Source organism: Panthera pardus, unplaced genomic scaffold (assembly GCF_024362965.1).
Source record: "Panthera pardus isolate Hobbes unplaced genomic scaffold, ASM2436296v1 HiC_scaffold_6, whole genome shotgun sequence".
NCBI lineage: Eukaryota > Metazoa > Chordata > Mammalia > Carnivora > Felidae > Panthera > Panthera pardus.
Genome location: NW_026526991.1, coordinates 63,462,977 through 63,483,148, shown reverse-complemented (window position 1 = coordinate 63,483,148; position 20,172 = coordinate 63,462,977). Strand labels below are relative to the sequence as shown.

At 42.9% G+C, this 20,172-nt stretch overlaps 1 protein-coding gene across 9 annotated transcripts in view; it reads left to right on the top strand.

Annotated features, from left to right (window-relative positions):
* The window catches only part of SCN8A (sodium voltage-gated channel alpha subunit 8), a 177,792-nt gene that overhangs the window by 60,683 nt on the left and 96,937 nt on the right, over positions 1 to 20,172 (top strand). The gene's annotated exons all lie outside the window — the stretch shown is intronic.

Sequence of the window (20,172 nt, the reverse complement as noted above, 5' to 3'; positions counted from 1 at the left end):
TATCTATATCCTTCTCATTGTGTTTCACACATGTGTCTGTCACCGTTACGTTTTAGCTGAACAGACTGCTTTCTGTTTCCCTAGTGCCCCCTGCCTCCTGGTCTCCATTCCCTCCTCTCAGAATGTGGGACTCAGAATGTGGTCTCCATTCCCTCCTCTCAGAATGTCCTTTAACTTCAGGAAACTTTTGACCCTCGACCCATTCGTCCAAGGCCCTCTTCTTCCTTACAGCCTGACTTGATTCTCTCTACCAGAACTGATTCTACCTTCTGAATTCCTGTGCTACATTAAGATCTTTAGCCCTACCTTTACTAAGAAGTGGCTTTTAGATTTAATTCAGGTTAGATATAGGAGGGCATCCTGTTCCCAGGAATGTTTACAATTTTCTCCTTACCCACACACACACAGGCACACGCACATGTGCGCGCATACACACACACACACACACACACACACACACGCAGTCCCATGTGCTCTTGGCAGAAAATCCTTGCTGAATCTATTTTCACACACTTTTCAACAAGTGTGCAGAGCAGAGACAGGCCGCTAAAGGAGAGTTTACATCCATTAGGTGTGGTTTGAAATTTTGCTAATGAAGTGTTGCATTGCCTGCTCTCGCACAATAAGGCTAGATGCACCCTTCCATTCTAAATAAAAACTGCATGTTTTCAAACTTTATTTTGCTCAAAAAAGCCATTTTGCAACAATATTAAAAAAAACCAAAATGGTGTTTCTGTTATTTTATTCACCAGACCAAAGGGAGGCAAATGCTTATGCACCAGTGGGAGGCAGGCCATTCTCAGGGTGATGGGTTAATGATGTGCATGTATGGTGCTCTTTTCCACTCTCTAAGCAACATTCTCTAGAGGGGAAGGAATTTAGTTGAACATTCCCAACTCTAGGTCTTCTTTAAAACCTTAGCAGTAGGGGCGCCTGGGTGGCTCAGTCCTTTAAACATCCAACTCTTGATTTCGGCTCGGGTCATGATCTCACCATTTGTGAGTTTGAGCCCCGTGTCAGGCTCCACGCTAACAACACAGAACCTATTTGGGATTCTCTCTAGCTCTCTCTCTCTCTCTGTCCCCTCCCCCTCAAAATAAATAAGGTTCATTTGTTTTATTATTTTTTTGAAAAAACCCTTAGCAGTAGACTCAGTGTTGGGAAATCTTATTTCTGACCCCCTCCCCATCTAATTCCAGGTTAACGTGTATGTAACTTAACCACTCAGGGAATCAGTTTCCCTAATCCTGGAAATTAAGATTATAGTATTGCACCTATTTCGCCAGGTTGTTGTGATGATCTTGACTACCCTTTACAAAATGAAACAGCCTGTTGCTCCTACCCAGCATCAGTTTTCTCTGTAGCACCCAGCAACACCAGCCATATGTTTATTTGTTTGTTGTTCATCCTCTTGTCTGCTCATCGGCTGGAGCAGTGCCTGCACTGTCGTAAGTGCTCAATCCCTATCTGTTGAATCAATTAATCTTAGGAAATATGCCTACGAAAACACTATGTACTTTTCTGAGTGCTTTGAACATGAAAGGTGACATTATGATGTTTTCTCTAATGAAAATTTTCCCATCTACCAAAATGAATTGAACTCTAGAGGGAGAAGAGACTGATTACCAGTGTATCTTTTCCTTTCCCAAAGAATTAGTTTCCTTTAGGGGCTGAGGAAGTAGCTCCTGACATTTTAGAGATTTTCAAAGGGCTGGATGGCTATTGTTCAGCGCCACCAGTCTTATCTCTCCTCTTGTAGAAACTTAGAATTGGAAGGAACTTTATCAAAGGTCATGGGTTGATAGCCTCCTCCTAGTGCTTGAATCTCTTCTTGGTTTATTGGTATCAAGTGTGTATTATACAAAGGATGCCACTTCCTGAATATTCTAAGTTGTCCTGTCACGTCTGCCTTTATTAAGTGTTCTTGCTTCTTTCTTGGCTGGGCGACTTGTGTCACCCTCCGTGTATTCACTGACTATAAAGGAAATGAGAGAAGCTGACATTGGAATATATACTAGTTTGGGTTGCCTCATATAAGAACAACCTGCTTATTCAACAAATACTTCTTGAGTATTCCTATATGGGAGGCATTGCAGGGGTGGAGCAGTCTGTTCAATTCTGTTGGGGAAACAAAGATTCATGAAGTCCACTCTTTACCCTGAAGTAGCTTATAACAAGGTAGTGTATAATATACTATTTTTGATAAGGGAGCCCCAGAAAGGGCCTTACTTACCTCATTGTAATTGTAGTATTTGAATCAGGCTTCGGAGTTTAGGAAAGAAGGATAGACTGAAACATTGTAGGCAGAAAGAACAATATGAGCAAAGGCTCAGAGACCAGAGTGTAGGACAGTGGAGGAGAAAGCTGAGGGGTCTGATTGAGCTGGAATGTAGGGGAATGAGTGAGGAGCCTTGGGAGATGAGGCTGGTAGGGGAGAGCTGGAGCCAAATCACGGTGGACTTAGTGTGAGACCTGGAACTTTGGTCTTTACTTGACAAATAGTGGAGAACTACTGACGGTGTCGGGGACTGAGCAGATGTGATTGAAGCTGTGCTTGGGGGAGGTGAATGTGGCCGTGGTACGTACAGTGGACCAGATGGAAAGAGAACTGGGACAGAGACCAGCCGTGGGGTAGTGAGGGTCCAAAGTGTGATGGTGGAAGTGAAAAGTAAAGGGAGTGGATGAAGTCAAGAGGTGTTACAGAGATGAGTTGATAGGATTTTGTGATTGATTGTGGAGGGCTAAGGAAGAGTCTAGCATTCAGTCATTCATTTGGTAATCTGATAAATTGTTATTGAGCGTTTTCTATATGCCCAGGCTCTGCTCCATGCCCTTGGGAACAAAACAGACGATCTCTTTATGCTACTCCGGAACCTTAGTTTTTGTTGGGGAGACAGATAATAAACAGGTAAAGAAATTCATCATTACATATAATGGTGAGTGCATTAAAGATAATACGGTCCAGGTACTTGAGAGGCTGTGGTGCTCTAACTTGGTATGGAGACTAAACTTGGAGAATCCAGAAGAATCAAAGGCTGCATGCTGTCTAAATACTCAGTGTCTTAAATAGGCCTTTAGCAAGCACTAAATTATAATCTTTAAAAGGACCCATAATGCCGATCTTCTGAGTTACTTAAAAGCCAGGATTGTCACTCTGTTGAGACATTTTGCCAGTCTTCGATTTTTACATAGGCAGGGGTCCAGTACATTTCAGCATCAGTGTGAGTCACCGGGCCATCTGCAGATAGAACCTAGCATTTTCTCCAGAAAAGAGCCTCAGGTCTTCTCAAGTCCTTGCACCAGTAGCCACATTAGTGAGAAAGACACCTTTTACCTGAATTCTGGAATGTGTGTTATTAGCTAATCACCTTAGCCATAAAATTCCACGTGATTGCTTGATTCCACTATCAGAGGGATTAGTCTCTGATAGTTTTTTCCAGGGTGTGAAACATTTTTATTTTAATAAAAATTGACCCGTCGAATGACTTATTTAGTAATGACCATTGAAATGTTGGAGGATGTCTCAAAATCAAGGTGATATCGATCATCTTCTGATGATAATTAACCATATTTTAAATCCTTTCTTCGTCAGAGAGTAAGCCCGTAAAGTCCTTATACAGAGGAACGCTTCTCTTACTCATTGCTTCCAAATTCATATGAGTTGTAAATTCTTTACATATTGTTCGTTACATATAACCCTGTTTGACACCATTCAAGATTAGGATTGCCCCCTTATAGGACAATTTCTGCCACCTCTGAATCTAGCAGTAGAATGTTCCATATAAGCTCTGGAGAGGCACTCCTGTTCCAGAGACTTTGTTGGGGCTACAGACTTTGGCCTATGGATTCAAGTTTGAATAAAAGATTCCCCCAATTTCAGAGGATGAAATCTCCTGTCTGCTGTTCAGGGTCAGTCCCCATCCAGGGGACTTTCTCTAGAACTTTCTCTAGAACTTCTATCTCTCAGTTTTCCTCTCACTGTTCTGTGCTGTGACACTGTTCTGTCAGTCTTTCCCTTTTCACTCATGCTCCTTCCCCTCAGCTTTAAACACTGTCAAAGCCTCTCGCACTGTAATGAGCCCTTACTTGACCCCACATCCCCAGCTAGTCTAACCACTCTTCTCCTGCCATTGAAACTTTCAAAGAGTAGCCTTTACTCAGCATCACCACCTACAAACCTCCCACCCGCTTCTTCACCCGCATCCTCCTCTCTCCTGGCATTCTCAAGATAAGATCCTCTGTGATGTCAAATTGCCAAATTTATCGGATGTTGTTTCACTTCTTATCCCACCGGAGCTCTGTGCTGTGTTTGATACTGTGGATTGCTCCCCAATTCTTGCAGCTCTTTTCTTTACTTCCTTGGCTGCATTCTCCTTACATCTCAGACTACTCCTTCTCTCCCATTTCCCCCTCCTCTCCCTTAAATGTTGGTGTCCTCCCGGGTTCCGTACCTGGCCCATGTTCCTGGCACACTCTCCCTGGGTGATGTCACCTAGACTCTCAGTACTCCTGAAACTGTATTTCCAGCCTAGAACGCGCCTTAATATTCAACACCTTGCCAGGCATCTCTCTCTGGATTTCCTGCAGGTAACTCAGTGTGTTAAAAATTGAGCTCCTTTCTCCCCTTAAACCCGTAGCTTTCATCTGCTATTTTAGTGGATGTCACCAGCTAAATTCTGGATATCATTATTGATTCCCCAATTTTCTGCAGTCCTTAAGGGTGACCAGTGTTAGGGAGCTGTCAGTAGAATGTTGCATATTTTTGTAAGTAAGAAAACATCGTGGCTCAGAAATCGTAATTGTTCACATTTCCTCAGCTGGTGTGTGGCAGAGCCAGATTTAAGTTCCAGGGATGTAGGATTTAATATTCACGGTCTTTCTACCATATCACGCTGTCTCTATGGAGTATATTACAGACTGAGTTTTTGTTTTCTACTATCATTTTGAGATAATTTTCTGTCATTTTACATTGCCACAATATGAAGCTGGTATGTGGTGTTTTGGGCGTTTTTTAAAGTGTATTTATTTATTTCATGCTATATCTTTAGCATGGTATCTAAAGACATAGAAAAGATGAGAAGACTTTTCAAACTAAAACAATTCTTATGGGAGGATGAGCTAAAGGGTGGAAAAGGTCAATTAGGCACCTAGCAGAAGGTTGTGTAAAGTTACAGGTTTGTTGTATAGTTAGTATGATATCCTTTCCTCAAGTCTAAGAGATTCATTCATATGCTCAGTAAACACATGTGAGCTCTCTACCTTATGCCAGATGGGCATCGCATTCTGCACTCTGCTTGCTGAGCTGAGAAACGGTAGTTGGAAGCTATAGCCCTGCCTTTAAGGATCTCAGGGTCCAGCGAGAGACAGAGATGTGTAAACAAAAGCGACAGTACCACATTAACTGCTCTAACAGGAGTAGGTGCGGAGTGGAGACACACAGGAAGGAAGGATAATTCTGTTTGAGACAGTGGAATGGGGCCATCTTCAGAGAGAAGGTGATAGTTAAGCTGGACCTTAACGTATACCATATAAAATAATGGTTTTAAAAAATCCACCTGTTGGAGAAGAGAAGAAAGAGTAAGTTTGGGTATAAAGACCGGTGCATGAAAAGGCAGAGAGGCATAGGAAAGGCTGAATTGTTTCACACCGTGAGTTTACTTGTGACTAGAGCACTACTTTGGCTATGACAGGAGCCAAAGGTGGAAAGGCAGGTTGGATCCCAGTGTGTGCATACTAGGCAGCTTTTATTTTCTCCTCCTTCCAGAGTTCCTAGGTTTGACCTAAGCCCTGGGGCCTGTTTTGAACCAGTGAAACCATACAGGTGTCTCCTAGTGACTCTGGAGAATTGCTCTACCTTGTCCTACTGGCTTCTGCCAAGTGTGTGAATACCAACTAATGTGAATGTTAGTCCTTAGACTCTCCTTTTTTTTTTTTTAATGTTTATTTTTGAGAGAGAGAGTGAGGGAGAGCAAGACAGAGTGGGAGCAGGATAGGGCAGAGAGAGAGGGAGACACAGAATCCGAAGAGCAGGCTCTGTGCCGACAGCACAGAGCCTGGCATGGGGCTCGAACCCACGAAGCATGAGATCGTGACCTGAGCTGAGGCCGGACGCTTAACCGACTGAGCCACCCAGGCACCCTTCCCGTTTTTTTTTTAAAGTTTATGTATTTACTTGAGAGACAGAGAACGTGCGTGTGCATGTGCGTGCACACACTAGCATGGGGAAGGAGCAGAGGGAGAGGTAGAGAGAAAATCTCAAGGAGGCTCTGCACTGACGGTGCGGAGCTGAGTGTGGGGCTCGAACTTGTGAACTGTGAGATCACGACCTGAGCCAGAATCAAGAGTTAGATGCTTAGCTGACGGAGCCCTCCAGGCGCCCCATGCCCTTCAAGTCTCCTGACGGCCAGCCCGTGTTTGTAGCCAAGGAGCAGGAGTGGCAGTGGCAGCATCATAGTCACGTTTATTGTGTGTTTATTCTGTGCCGGGTACCGTAGTAAGTACTTTTTGTGACTCTGTATTTCATTCTCACAACCTGATAAAGTAGCTAGTGTCGGTCATTATCCCTGTTTTATCAGTGAGAAACCTGAGTCTTAGCAACCTAAATAAGTTGACAAAGGGCCTGACAGCTAATAAGCAACAGAGCTAGGTCTTGAATCCAGCTCTTTGTTGTATCAAAGCCTCTATAGAAACCTCTCTGCTGCTTTCTAAGAAAGAAGAGAGCGAGAATATAGAATATTCTGGAATACGAATACAGTGACTAGAGGGGTTAATACACTTTACATAATAAGCATGCATTTTGCTTTACCCCAGAGCAGCTGCAGTCTGTGTCCCCTAAGAGGGTAAGGAGGAAGAAGATCAAAGGCCACCTCCTCTTGAAGGGCAGTGAGGAAGAGAGGCCATGTAGGAGGTTCGGAGCTGCCCGGCCTTGGGGAGCAGCATCATGCTGGCTCAGCGCTGGAGCAGGTACACAGCACTGCTGTTGTGCCAGGTATGGCTTCCTACGACCAGGATATGGGCAGGAAGGGTGTCAGCTGCTCCCATTGTGGGTTGGAGGGCACGAGGTTACAAGGTCAAACCGAATGAGAAAGTGTATACAGAAGCACCTGGAAAACAGCAAACCCAGAGATAGATGTGGCACCAGCATTGCCTTCATCTGGCTTAATTTGGGGGAAAGACCATAACCAGCTGCTGTGATCTCTGAGGCACAAGCAGGGGCTTTGCTTTTTGCCGGAGTTAAAGGTATTAAGCAAGAGAGATTCCTTCGTTGACCCAAGGATTGGACTAGATGACTTGGGGTGGTGAAAAGCATTCAGGACCAGGCGCCGGGAGACCTGGGACCTGGTAAACCTCAGCTCTGTGGTGTCAGTGTGCACAGAGCTCTCTCTCTGCTTGCTTTCTTGTCTGTAAAGTGAGGAGTTAGATTTTTTTGAAGCTTTTTAAAATTGCCGTACGGTATGACAATTAAGATCAGAGACTCTGGAGTCAAATCGCTGCCGCAGTTCGATTTTAAGTTTTGCCACTTAATGAATAATTATGCGGTCTTGGGAAAGTTACTTGACCTTTCCACCTCAATTTCATCATCTGTAAAATAGTACCTACCCATTGCTGGGTGACAGATACTGTATAGGCATCTTAGTAGGGTGCCTGCCACATAGTAAATGCTTAATGCGTATTCACTGTTACTCTTCAGGTAAGTTCATGGTATAGCTATCAATGACCCAAAGCAATAAAAACATAAATTTGGGATTTAGAGGTCTCTCTTGCTCAATCCTCAGGGTAGTGGAATAGAGACTTGGAAGATGAGGCCTCTAAATATTCATAGTTCAAACAGAAGTACAAGCCTAATCAGAATTTGTCCGTGTCTCATGTCCTGCTTGAGTTCAGTATTTCTAAAGGCAGCTTAGTACCAGGACACAGGTACTGAAGAAATTCAGGCCAGCTGTGCCTTTGCTGGAGCCTTTCCTGAGGCATACTGGGACTAAAGTTGTGATTTCACCTGAGGGGCCCACTAAGCAGATTGGGATTAAGAAAGGCATCTGGACTCTTTTCAACATGAGGTAGTTGTTTTGACAGTACAGGCCATTTACTTCTGAACACCTTCCTGGTCTGAAGTAGAATCTGTTTATTTTTTTATTTTTTTAAAGATTATTTGTTTATTTTTGAGAGAGAGAGAGAGAAATAGGAAACGAGCAGGGGAGGGGCAGAGAGAGAGGGAGACACAGAAGCAGGCTCCAGGCTCCAAGCTGTCAGCACAGAGCCCGACGTGGGGCTCGAACCCACGAACTGTGAGATCATGACCTGAGCCAGAGTCGGATGCTTAACTGACTGAGCCACCCAGGCGCCCCTAGAACCTATTTAGATTCAGCATTATATTTTCCTTTATTAAAGCAGGGAAACTTTGGGGCGCCTGGATGGCTCAGTTGGTTGAGCGTCCGACTTCGGCTCAGGTCACGATCTCGCGGTCCATGAGTTCGAGCCCCGCGTCGGGCTCTGTGCTGCCAGCTCAGACCCTGGAGCCTGCTTCAGATTCTGTGTCTCCCTCTCTCTCTGCCCCTCCCCCGTTCATGCTCTGTCTCTCTCTGTCTCAAAAATAAATAAACGTTAAAAAAAATTAAAAAAAAAAATAAAGCAGGGAAACTTTGAGAGGACATTTGCTTGTTGCCTGCCATATTGGCTCTATAGCTAGAAGTCAAATGCCAAACCACCGTTGACCAGTGGATACCTGACTCCTGCCCTTACTACTGCTGTAGCTGCCCTGCAGATCAGCTGTATTTGTATTATTATCTGATAGAAGACCACTCTGTGCATGCACATTCTGAAAGCAATAGGCAGAGAGGATTTGCCCCTGGTAGAAGTTACCGGAATTAACAGTTTGAGTTAGGCAGGAAGAGCTAACAACTACTGTAAGTCAAACTGGCCCCTTGCCTGGTACAGAAGAGGTACATAGGTCTGGGAGAATAAGGTATATATGTTAGGTTTAGGCAGGCAAGAATTGAAGGCTAGAGAAGGCAGCTAAAAACAAGAGGGTTGGGCAGTGCCAGAGATCAAAACAGTTAAGATCTACGGCCCAAACTCTGGGAGACAGTCATAAGTCAGTGTCAGTAACAGCTCTAGCTAGATAGACTCAAAGGACATTGGTTTCCAGCTGCCTTCTTGTTGGCTCAATCTCTGGGCCCCTCAGTGTTCATTACAGCCAGAAGGTCATCAGGTACCTGCAGGTTACCTTTGCCTTAATTGAGATGATGACCTCACAGGAGAGGGAGAACTTGGTTGAGTGGAGAGCCACTCTCCTGAGCCGTGTGTCCCACAGCAAACCAGGGGCTGGGTACTAAACCTGTCTCTCTAAGAAGCTTTCTGTTCTGTGATATGGTCCACCCTGTGTTGAGCACTCTTCTCTGTAATGTCCTTTCAATCTATACTTTTTGTGTGATTAAAAAAGTTAATCTGATCCTGGGGTGAAGGTGAGGAAATGCTAATAAGTTGGCTGCACTGCAGTGCTTTGGTAACTGTGTAGATTTATTGTATTGCATTTGCAGTATGCTAGGATTTTTGTGGCGTGTGTAGGAATGGGCTCGTACCTGGTCTTACACAGTGTCCCTTTCCCTTATCGTAGACCCGGAAGAGGATACATCTTACCCTGAATTAGCAGTGGTGAAGCTCCTCCATATCCTGCGCTCCAAGCCCCATGTTGCTAATTGGAAATGAAAAGCCTGTGCTTTTCAGAAGGTTCATTTTATGCCCGAATGACATATTTATTAATTCTCCATGCCATAACTCGTTAAGAGCTGTTCCACTGCTCTTAATGGGCCTTGTGTTCAAACGCATTCAGTGGCTGTTTTTATAAACTGATATTTCCCCTTGGGCAGTAAACCACAATTCAATTTCAGTTTTCCTTTTAACTCGTTTACTTCACAAAGATCTAATTTAAGACAGATTAGGTAAAATATTATTGGACTGCATGGACACCAAGTTATTCTTGCTTAAGAAGTATTCTTGTAAGAATCCAACGCCTGCTTTTCCTTTCCACTCATCCTGGGCTTTGAAGAATCCAGTGTTTGAACAAGGGACGAATCTCCTTTTCTGGATTCTCATCAGCAGTTTAATGATGATTACTGAGATTTTATTAGCCATGCATGGGGCATGCTTTAAATATATATATTGTTTTAGTTAGCCCATCACCAGTCAGGCCGCTTCATTTTCTCTCTTGTATTCTCTGTCCTGCCGAGAAGAGGGTCTAAAAGCCTGGCAGATAGGGCAGGGGAATGCGGCCTGTGGGCAGCTGTGCCGTGGGGCTGCTCCATGCTGCCCCCTGCCCACATAAGTGTAGTTCTCAAGATGGTATCAAATGCTGTTGACCCTGAACTTGACAGAGTATCCCATGAAGGAGCAAAATAACCAATTCAGGAGAGTTCCACCAAGATGTAATGTGAAAGAATAAATAATAATAGGCTTTCCCCTCCAAAGTATGGTTTGCTGCTTTGTGGTACTTAATCTTGGATGCTTCTGCATATTTTCTAAATCAGAGTCACAGATGTCAGAGCAGGAAAGGACCTGGGCACGCCCATCAGGCAGCCCTCTCTCTCATATTATAGACAAGGAAAATCGGATCCAGAGAGATGCAGTCCAGGCCATACAGCGAGGTAGGAGCAGTTGAAGCAGGAGAACCTAAGTGTTTTAAGGCAAGTGTTTTGAAACCCCACTGTTTTAGGGACCTGGGAGGTGACCTGGTGGTTCCCAAAATCCTGGTGAGCACAGATTCCTCTGCAGCTTACTGCATCAGAACCTCTGGGGTGGGACTTGTGAATTTGCATTTTTTTAAAAAGCTACTCACATAATTCCTATGCAGCCAGTCTGGCCTAGGTCTGGAACTGGTGTTAGCGTATAACAGGGATCAATCGCCTATGTCCCATGGGTCAGGTCATCTCTGCCATTTGTTGTTGTGTGGCCCGTGAGTTCACAAGGGTTTGTACATTTGTAAATGGTTACGGAAAAGTCAAAAGTCACAATATATTGTGATGTGTGAAAATTACATGAAGTTTAAATTTCCTTGTCCATAAATAAAGTTTTATTGAAACACAGCCACTCTTACTTGTTTACATATTGTCTGAGGTTACTTTTGCACCACAGGGACAGGGTTGAGTTGACTGTATGGCCCACAGAGCCTACAGTATTTACTGTGTGGCTCTTTACAAGTCAAATTTGCTGACCCCTGATATATACTGTTCTGTTTCTCATATAAGCACCACACGGACCAGTGTCAAAAGGGAGATTCCTAAGCTTCGAGAACTTGTGTTAGTTCAAACACCATCTTGTTTTATGCTAAATATGCAGTTATGAAAAACTGCATATAAATTAAGTTTATGTAAATAATTATTTTAACAAAAAGTGTGTTTTATTGTAATACAACTCGCTACTTGAAGTATGGAGGATTCCTCTTCATTTCAGGAAATTTAGTGTGGCTTATATGTTTGTTTCTCTTTGAATAGAAAAAAATACCTTGTTTTTCTACTTGATGAAGATCTAGGATGTAAATATTTGGAAAGGAGTGCTGATAAACTATTCTGTGTGCAGTGTTCAGTACGATTCATTATGAAATTTCTACTTCACATTTAAAACATTCTTAATAAAGCCCATATACCTATAAAGCTGTAGTTTTAAAATTCACTGAAGATCCCTACTTTCCTCGCCAGCTCTTACTAATTCAGGATCTTAGCTGCCTCTTGGTTTTTCTTCAACCAAAGCCAACAGTTTCAGTGTCTTACTGTCTTCCTTTTCTTTTGCCTTTCCCTCTTGTCCCTCACCTCGCACATACAAGCATTTGTTCATTAATCAGGCAGCAGAGATTTATTTTTTATTTTTTTTTATTTTTATTTATTTTTTTTTAATATATGAAATTTACTGTCAAATTGGTTTCCATACAACACCCAGTGCTCATCCCAAAAGGTGCCCTCCTCAATACCCATCACCCACCCTGCCCTCCCTCCCACCCCCCATCAACCCTCAGTTTGTTCTCAGTTTTTAACAGTCTCTAATGCTTTGGCTCTCTCCCACTCTAACCTCTTTTTTTTTTTTTTCCTTCCCCTCCCCCATGGGTTTCTGTTATGTTTCTCAGGATCCACATAAGAGTGAAACCATATGGTATCTGTCTTTCTCTGTATGGCTTATTTCACTTAGCATCACACTCTCCAGTTCCATCCATGTTGCTACAAAAGGCCATATTTCATTTTTTCTCATTGCCACGTAGTATTCCATTGTGTATATAAACCACAATTTCTTTATCCATTCATCAGTTGATGGACATTTAGGCTCTTTCCATAATTTGGCTATTGTTGAGAGTGCCGCTATAAACATTGGGGTACAGGTGCCCCTATGCATCAGTACTCCTGTATCCCTTGGATAAATTCCTAGCAGTGCTATTGCTGGGTCATAGGGTAGGTCTATTTTTAATTTTCTGAGGAACCTCCACACTGCTTTCCAGAGCGGCTGCACCAATTTGCATTCCCACCAACAGTGCAAGAGGGTTCCTGTTTCTCCACATCCTCTCCAGCATCTATAGTCTCCTGATTTCTTCATTTTGGCCACTCCAGCAGAGATTTATTAATGCGCAGATGCTGACTCTGCGATAGGAAGTACCCTCGGTGGCACCTCGAGACCTGTCTTTCCACCACGAACAAACTAAAAGATAAGAGAAACGGAAGGTGCAGGGGACGTTACTTTTAAAAGTCCTCTTCCCTGTCTTCTTCTAAGGCAGGTGGGTGATGTTGTCAAGGCCTGGCCTGGTGGTTTTTAGATCCTGGGACATGGGCCAGCCTTCTTTCATTGTTGCTTAGGCTTTTCTGTAGTGTACCCCAGGGGCTCACATTTCTCATTCACCAGAGAATCCATCCCCCACACCAGTTTCATTCTCTGCCAGATTGCCGCTAAACTGCCTCTCAATCTGGCACAGTAGAAGCTGTAAAGAGGCTCTCAACTTGGCATAACATGCTGCTCTGGGCTGCGTGACCTTCGATAGGTGGTGTCCCTCTCCTGAGCTTTTGTAAAATGCATAGAGGATAACAATCCCTCCTCAGCCATACTTCACAGGAATATTATGAGGTTGAATGGGGAGGTTATTTAAAAGGCTTGGCATTTTCATAGAGGGAGTTGCTATAGAAACAGAGGCCTACAAGTACTTCAGAGAGGGGGTTTCGGGAAAGGCCCCGGGGTCTTTGTTTCTTTGGGTAGCCAAAATATGGAAAACCCGGCCTCTGACCTGTTTTCAGCCTAACCCTGGGTCTACCGCTCCCTCTTGGTTTTAGGATTCAGCTTCCCTGCAGCATGCCCTGCCAGAGCCAATGCCCTCTAGTAACAGGAAGAACAATTTCGCACTGCAGTCTCTAGGGATAGTGAATTGAGCATTTCCAGAGTGTACGTGGCTCAATACCAGCACTGCTTTTCTACTTGGGAGAGAAAGGCGTGACTGCCAGATTACCAAAGGAAAGAACAGAAGATGAGAGGAAAGGATCTTTTATTTTTATTTATTTTTTATTATTTTTTTTTCAATTTTTTTTTTAACATTTATTTATTTTTGAGACAGAGAGAGACAGAGCATGAATGGGGGGAGGGTCAGAGAGAGAGGGAGACACAGAATTTGGAAGCAGGCTCCAGGCTCCGAGCTGTCAGCACAGAGCCCGACGCGGGGCTCGAACTCGTGAACCACAAGATCATGACCTGGGCCAAAGTCGGACACTTAACCGACTGAGCCACCCAAGCGCCCCGAGGAAAGGATCTTTTAAAAAATAATAATCTGTCAGCAGCTGTTTATTGGGAGTGGGTGGCATGGATTGAGCCTTCTCCTGGAACCGTGGGAGGAAGTATGAGATTGATTCCTGCCCTCTAGTTTCAGGGGTAACTGTTTGGGGGAGGCGCCGGGAAAGAAGGGTTAAAAAAAAAAAAAAGGTGGCCCAGTCAGTTAAGTCAGTTCGAATTTAGCTCAGGTCATGATCTCATGGTTCATGAGTTCGAGCCCCACATCAGGCTCCACGCTGACAGTGCAAAGCCTGCTTGGACTTCTCTCCTTCTCTCTCTCTGCCCTTCCCCTACTTGGGTGCTCTTTCGCTCTCTCTCAAAATAAATACTCTTAAAAAAAAAAAGTTCAGAAAAGGGAGAGCTCAGAGTCATTGGGATATTTCATTAAAAAGTGGGACCTCAGGGTGAAATTCAAAATCACGCCTCCTTTCTGGGAAGAGGGGGTATATTTGGACCGTGTGACGGGAGGAGCAGCATCGGTAAGGCCTTAGCTCTTCAGCTCCTGATGGGTACATAGATAGATGTTAGTGGTATCATTCTTTAGACGTTTTTATATGTCTTACACTTCTTAAAATGGCTCACTGTTCTGTTTTGTTGCTGTGGTGTTTTTTACTGAGATATCATTCACAAGCTAGACAGTTTGCCATTTTCAAGTGTGCTTTTCATTGGTTTCTTGTTCACAGGTTGTGCAGTTGTCACCACTATCTAATTCCAGAACATTCTTGTCACCCCAGTGAGATCCATGAGCAGTGACTCCCCCATTCCCCTCTCCATCTAGCCCTAGGCAGCCACTGACCAACTTTTTGTCATAGATCTGCCTATACTGGGCCTTTCATATAAGTAGAATCCTACAATATGTGACCTTTTGTGTCTGAATTCTTTTCAGGATTTTCAAGGTTCACCCATGTTGTGGCATGGATAATCCTTAATTTCTTTCTTTCTTTCCCTTTTTCTGGGTCCAGATGTGTTTAGTTTCCAAAAAGCTCCTCAAATCATTCTGAAGTTCAGAATGGGTTAGGAAACACTTTTAGCTATTACTATGCTTAATTCTACTATTTGGCTTGGAATAAAGCTAATTTTTAAAAGTTTATCAATAACACCTTACTAGACACTCTTCAGGTAATAATGTATGTATTTTTATTGTGGTAAAATAGATGTAACATAAAATTTAATCATTTTAACTATTTTTTATTAAAATTTTTTAAAGTTTCTTTATTGGGGCACCTGGCTGGCTCAGTTAGTTAAGCGTCCGACTTCAGCTCAGGTCATGATCTCACCATTTGTGAGTTCGAGCCTCACATCGGGCTCTGTGCTGACAGCTAAAAGCCTGGAGCCCACTTCAGATTTTGTGTCTCCGTCTCTCTCTCTGTGCCCCTCCCCGCTCACACTCTGTGTGTGTGTCTCTCTCTCTCTCTCAAAAATAAACGTTAAAAAAGTAATAATAAAGTTTATTTATTTTGAGTGAGAGATAGCACGAGTTGGGGAAAGGCAGAGAGAGAGAGGAAATGGGAGAGAATCCCAAGCAGGCTCCGTGCTGCCAACACAGAGCCTGACGCGGGGCTTGAACTCATGAAACCAAGAGTCAGATTATTACCTAAGCCGAAACCACAAGTCAGATGCTTAACCAATTGAGCCACCCAGGCGCCCCTTAACCATTTTTAAGTACCCAGTTCAGTGATATTAAATATATCCACCATGTTGTACAATCATCACCACCATCCATCTCCAGAACTTTTTCAATATCCCAGAGAGAAACTTGCATCCATTAAATGGTCACTCTCCATTTCCTCTCCTCCAGCCCCTGGTAAACTCCATTCTACTTTCTTTCTCTGTGAATTTGCCTATTCCAGGTTCCTCGTAGAAGTGGAATCCTCTATCTGTCCTTTTGTGTCTGTCTTATTTCACTTAGCATGATGTCTTCAGGGTTTATCTGTGTTGTAACGTGTATATGAATCTTATTCCTTTTATTTTTTTTTTTAAACATTTATTTATTTTTGAGACAGAGACAGAGCATGAATGGGGGAGGGTCAGAGAGAGAGGGAGACACAGAATCCGAAACAGGCTCCAGGCTCTGAGCTGTCAGCACAGAGTCCGACGCGGGGCTCGAACCCACAGACCGCGAGATCGTGACCTGAGCCGAAGTCGGCCGCTTAACCGACCGAGCCACCCAGGTGCCCCTCTTATTCCTTTTAAAGACTGACTGACATCCCATTATATAATGATAGACCACATCTTGTTTATGCATTCATCATTGATGGACATCAGGGTCCTTTCTGCTTAGTAGTATTTTGAATAATGTATTAATGAACATTCGAGTATGAGTTTTTGTGTGAATACCTGTTTCCAGTTCTTCTGGTCATACACCTAGGAGAGGAATTGCTGGGTCATACGGTAACTTTGTGTTTAACTTTTAAAGAACTGGCAAACTGTTTTCCAAGATGGCTGTACCATTTTACAGTCCCGCCAATAATGTGTGAGGATTCTAATTTCTCTATATCCTTGCCAGCACTTTTTCTTTTCTATGTTGTTGTTGTTGTTGTTGTTCATTATATTCATCCTGGTAGATGTGAAGTGCTGTCTCATGTGGTTTTATTTTCATTTCCTTAAAAACTTTTGATGTTGAACATCTTTACGTGTGCCTATTGGCCATTTGTCTGCTTTTTCTAATCTTTTTTAAAACTAGATTGTCTTTTTACTGCTGCTGAGCTCTAAGAGTCCTTTTCTATTTTGGCTGCTAGATCCTTATTAGATTCACAATTTGCAAATATTTTCTCCCATTATGTGGGGTTTTTTTTTTAACTTTCTTGATAGTGTCATTTTGCACAAAATTTTGAATTTTAATGAAGTCCAATTTATCTCTTTTCAATTTGGTTGCTTGTGCCTTAGGTGTCACAAATATGACACCGTTGCCTAATCCAAAGATGTGAAGATTTACACTTTTGTTTTCTTCTAAGAGTTTTATCATTTTAGCTCTTACATTCAGGTTTTCATTCCATTTTGAGTTAATGTTTGTATAAGATGTGAAGTACAGGTCCGGTTACCCAATTGTCTGAGCGCTAATTATTGAAGGCTACTCTTTCCCTTTGAATTACCTCGGCACCCTTAAAAAAAAATCAATTAATGTAGACGTATGGGCTCATTTCTGAATTCTCAGTTCTGTTCTATTGATAGATATGTCTATCCTTATGCTAGCACCACAGTCTTTTTTTTTTTTTAATGTTTATTATTTTTGAAAGAGAGAAAGAGAGAGATAGAATGCAAGCAGGTGAGAGAGAGACACATAATCTCTGAAGCAAGCTTCAGGCTCTGAGCTGTCAGCACAGAGCTCGACACAGGGCTTGAACTCACGGACCGTGAGATCATGACCTGAGCCGAAGTCAGACGCTTAACTGACTGAGCCACCCAGGCACCCTGCTAATACCACGGTCTTGATTACTATAGCTTTGTAGTGAGCTTTGAAACAGGGAAGTGTGAGTCCTCAACTTTGTTCTTATTTTTCAAAATTGTTTTGGCTATTTTGGTTCCCTTGCATTTCTATATGAATTGAATATGAATTTTCAACTTGTTAATTTCGGCCCAAAAAAGCAGTTGAAATTTTGATTGGCGTTGCATTGAATTTGTAGATTAGTTTGGGGAGGATTGCCATCTTAACAACATTATGTCTTCTAATTCCTGAACACAAGGTGTCTTTCCACTGGTTTAGGTCTTTTTAAAAAATTTCTTTGAATGATGTTTTGTAGTTTTCAGTGTACAAATCTTATACTTCTTTTATTAAACTTATTCCTAGGTATTTTGTTCTTTTGGATGCTCTTGTAAATGGAGTTGTTTTCTTAATTTCTGGATTGTCTATTGCTAGTGTATAGAAATACAACTTACTTTTATGTATTTATCTTGTATCTTGAATCCGTGCTGAACTTGTTTATGAGCTCTAATAGTTTTGTGTTTTGTTCTTGTTTTTAGTTTTGTGTCTGTGTATTCCTTAGAGTTAACTGTATACAAGACCATTTCATCTGAAAACAGAAATTGTTTTACTTGCTTACTTGCCTTGCCTAGAACATCCAGTACAATATGGAATAGAAGTGGTGAGAGGGACATCTTTGTCCTGTTCCTGCTCTTTGGGAGGAAGCTTTCAGTCTTGTCATTAAATGTGATGTTAGCTGTGGCTTTTTCATAGATGCTCTTTATCAGGTTAAGGAAGTTCCCTTCTATTTCTAGTTTATTGGGTGTTTTTATTATGAAAGAGCATTGGGGGGGCACCTGGGTGACTCAGTCAGTTAAACATCTGACTTCAACTCCAGTCGTGGTCTCATGGTTCGTGGGTCCAAGCCCTGCGTCAAGCTCTGTGCTGACAGCTCAGAGCCTGGAGCCTGCTTCGGATTCTGTGTCTCCCTCTCTCTTAGCTCCTCCCCTTCTTGCACTCTGTCTCTCTTTCTTTCTCTCTCTCAAAAATAAACATTAAAAAAAATGAAAGAGTGTTGGATTTTGTCGAATGCTTTTTGTGCATCTGTTGAGATGATCATGCGGTTATTGTCCTTTATTTTATTAACGTGTTGCATTACATTGATTTTTCACACGTTAAACCGTCTTTGTATTTCTGGGATAAATCCCACTTGATCATGGTGTATAATCCTTTTTTTAATGTTTATTTATTTATTTTTAGAGAGAATGTATGAGCACAAGTCAGGGAGGGGCAGAGAGAGAATCCCAAGCAGGCTCTGCACTGTCAGCTCAGAGTCCGACACGGGGCTCAGTCTCACAAACCATGAGATCATGACCTGAGCTGAGATTGAGTCAGATACTGAACCGACTGAGCCATCCAGGCACCCCCTGTAATCCTGTTTATATGCGGCAGGATTCAGTTTGCTGGTATTTTGTTGAGGCTTTTGTATCTATATTGACAAGGGATATTAGTCTTGAGTTTTATTTTTTTTTCTTATGGTATCTTTGTCTAATTTTGTATCAAGGCAATACTGGCCTTACAGAATGAGTTGGGAAGTGTGTCATCTTCTGTTTTTTTGGAAGAGTTTGCGAAGGATTGGTATTAATTCTTTAAACATTTGGTGGAATTCATCAGTGAAGCCATCTGGTCCTGGGCTTTTCTTTGTGGGGGATCATTTTTTTAATGCAAGGTGCAGAAGAGTATTTATAGTGCAATCCCATCCGAGAGAGAGAGAGTCTTTTTAAGGCTGTATCTGTGTGCTTGTATTTACACAGAAAAGTTCTGAAAAGACATACAAAAAAAGATATATAAGTAGCAAAGCTTATCTTTGGGTAATGAGATAGAACTTAAGTCTTGTGCCTTGTATGTAATTACAAGCATGGACTGCTCTATGTTTTTTAAAAAGCCTACTTAACATGGCCAACATTTGACCATCTGCCCTTTCATCCGCTAGTGAGGTGTTGGTGCTGTGTACTTGCCCCCAGCCTTGTCTCCTTAGGAACTCAGTCTGGTGGGGCCCCTGTACCTCCAGCTTCACAATCTGCTGCACCCCTTCTCTGTTTATCCTCCAGCAACCCCGAATTACTTGTCAGTCCCTCCAAAACAGCCCGCGGTTGTGTGCTACTATGCCTCCATACATACTATGCTGTTCCCTTTCCCTGCCAACCTTTCGCCCTTTATCTGCCAGCCCTTCTCCTGTTATCCTTTAAAACCCCTTCCAGGAGCTCCTGGGTGGCTCAGTCAGTTAAGCATCTGACTCTGGCTGTCAGCTCAGGTCATTCCAGTTCGGGAGATCGAGCCCCACATCGGGCTCAGTGCTGAGCATGGAGCCTGCTTGGGATTCTGCCTCTCCCTTTTTCTCTGCCCCTCCCCCGCTTGCACTCTCTGTCTCAAATTAAGTAAGTGAACTTAAAAAAACAAAAGCAAAAACTTTCCAAATACTAGTTACCTTCCTTTGTGAACACCTTCCAGCTCACTCTCCTCCCTTTCATTCCCTACCCGAAGGGAGAGAAAACTCTCCCTCCTGCTGCCTCTCATACATTACACGTATGTTTGTTATTGAACTTTGTGTTTACCCTGCATCATAATTACTAGCTCACATGTATGTCTTCTCTAAAAGTACAACTTTATACAGTTTCACACAAAATAGATGCTCAAAAGTATTTTGATTGAATTGAATTCGTGAGACGAGAAAAGCATTCTGGGTCGGACAAGCAACGTGAACAGAGGCCAACATTGCGAGTTATTGTAACGTGTACTCATTTGGCCAGACAGGAAGATTCGTGGTGGAAAATATGGTTGAATGAATTTGATAAGGGTGATAATAGAGGCTCTTCAAAGGCAGATGGAATTGGGGCACCCGGGTGGCTCAGTCAGTTAACGTCCTACTTTGGCTCAAGTGGTAATCTCACAGTTCGTGAGTCCGAGCCCCACGTCGGGCTCTG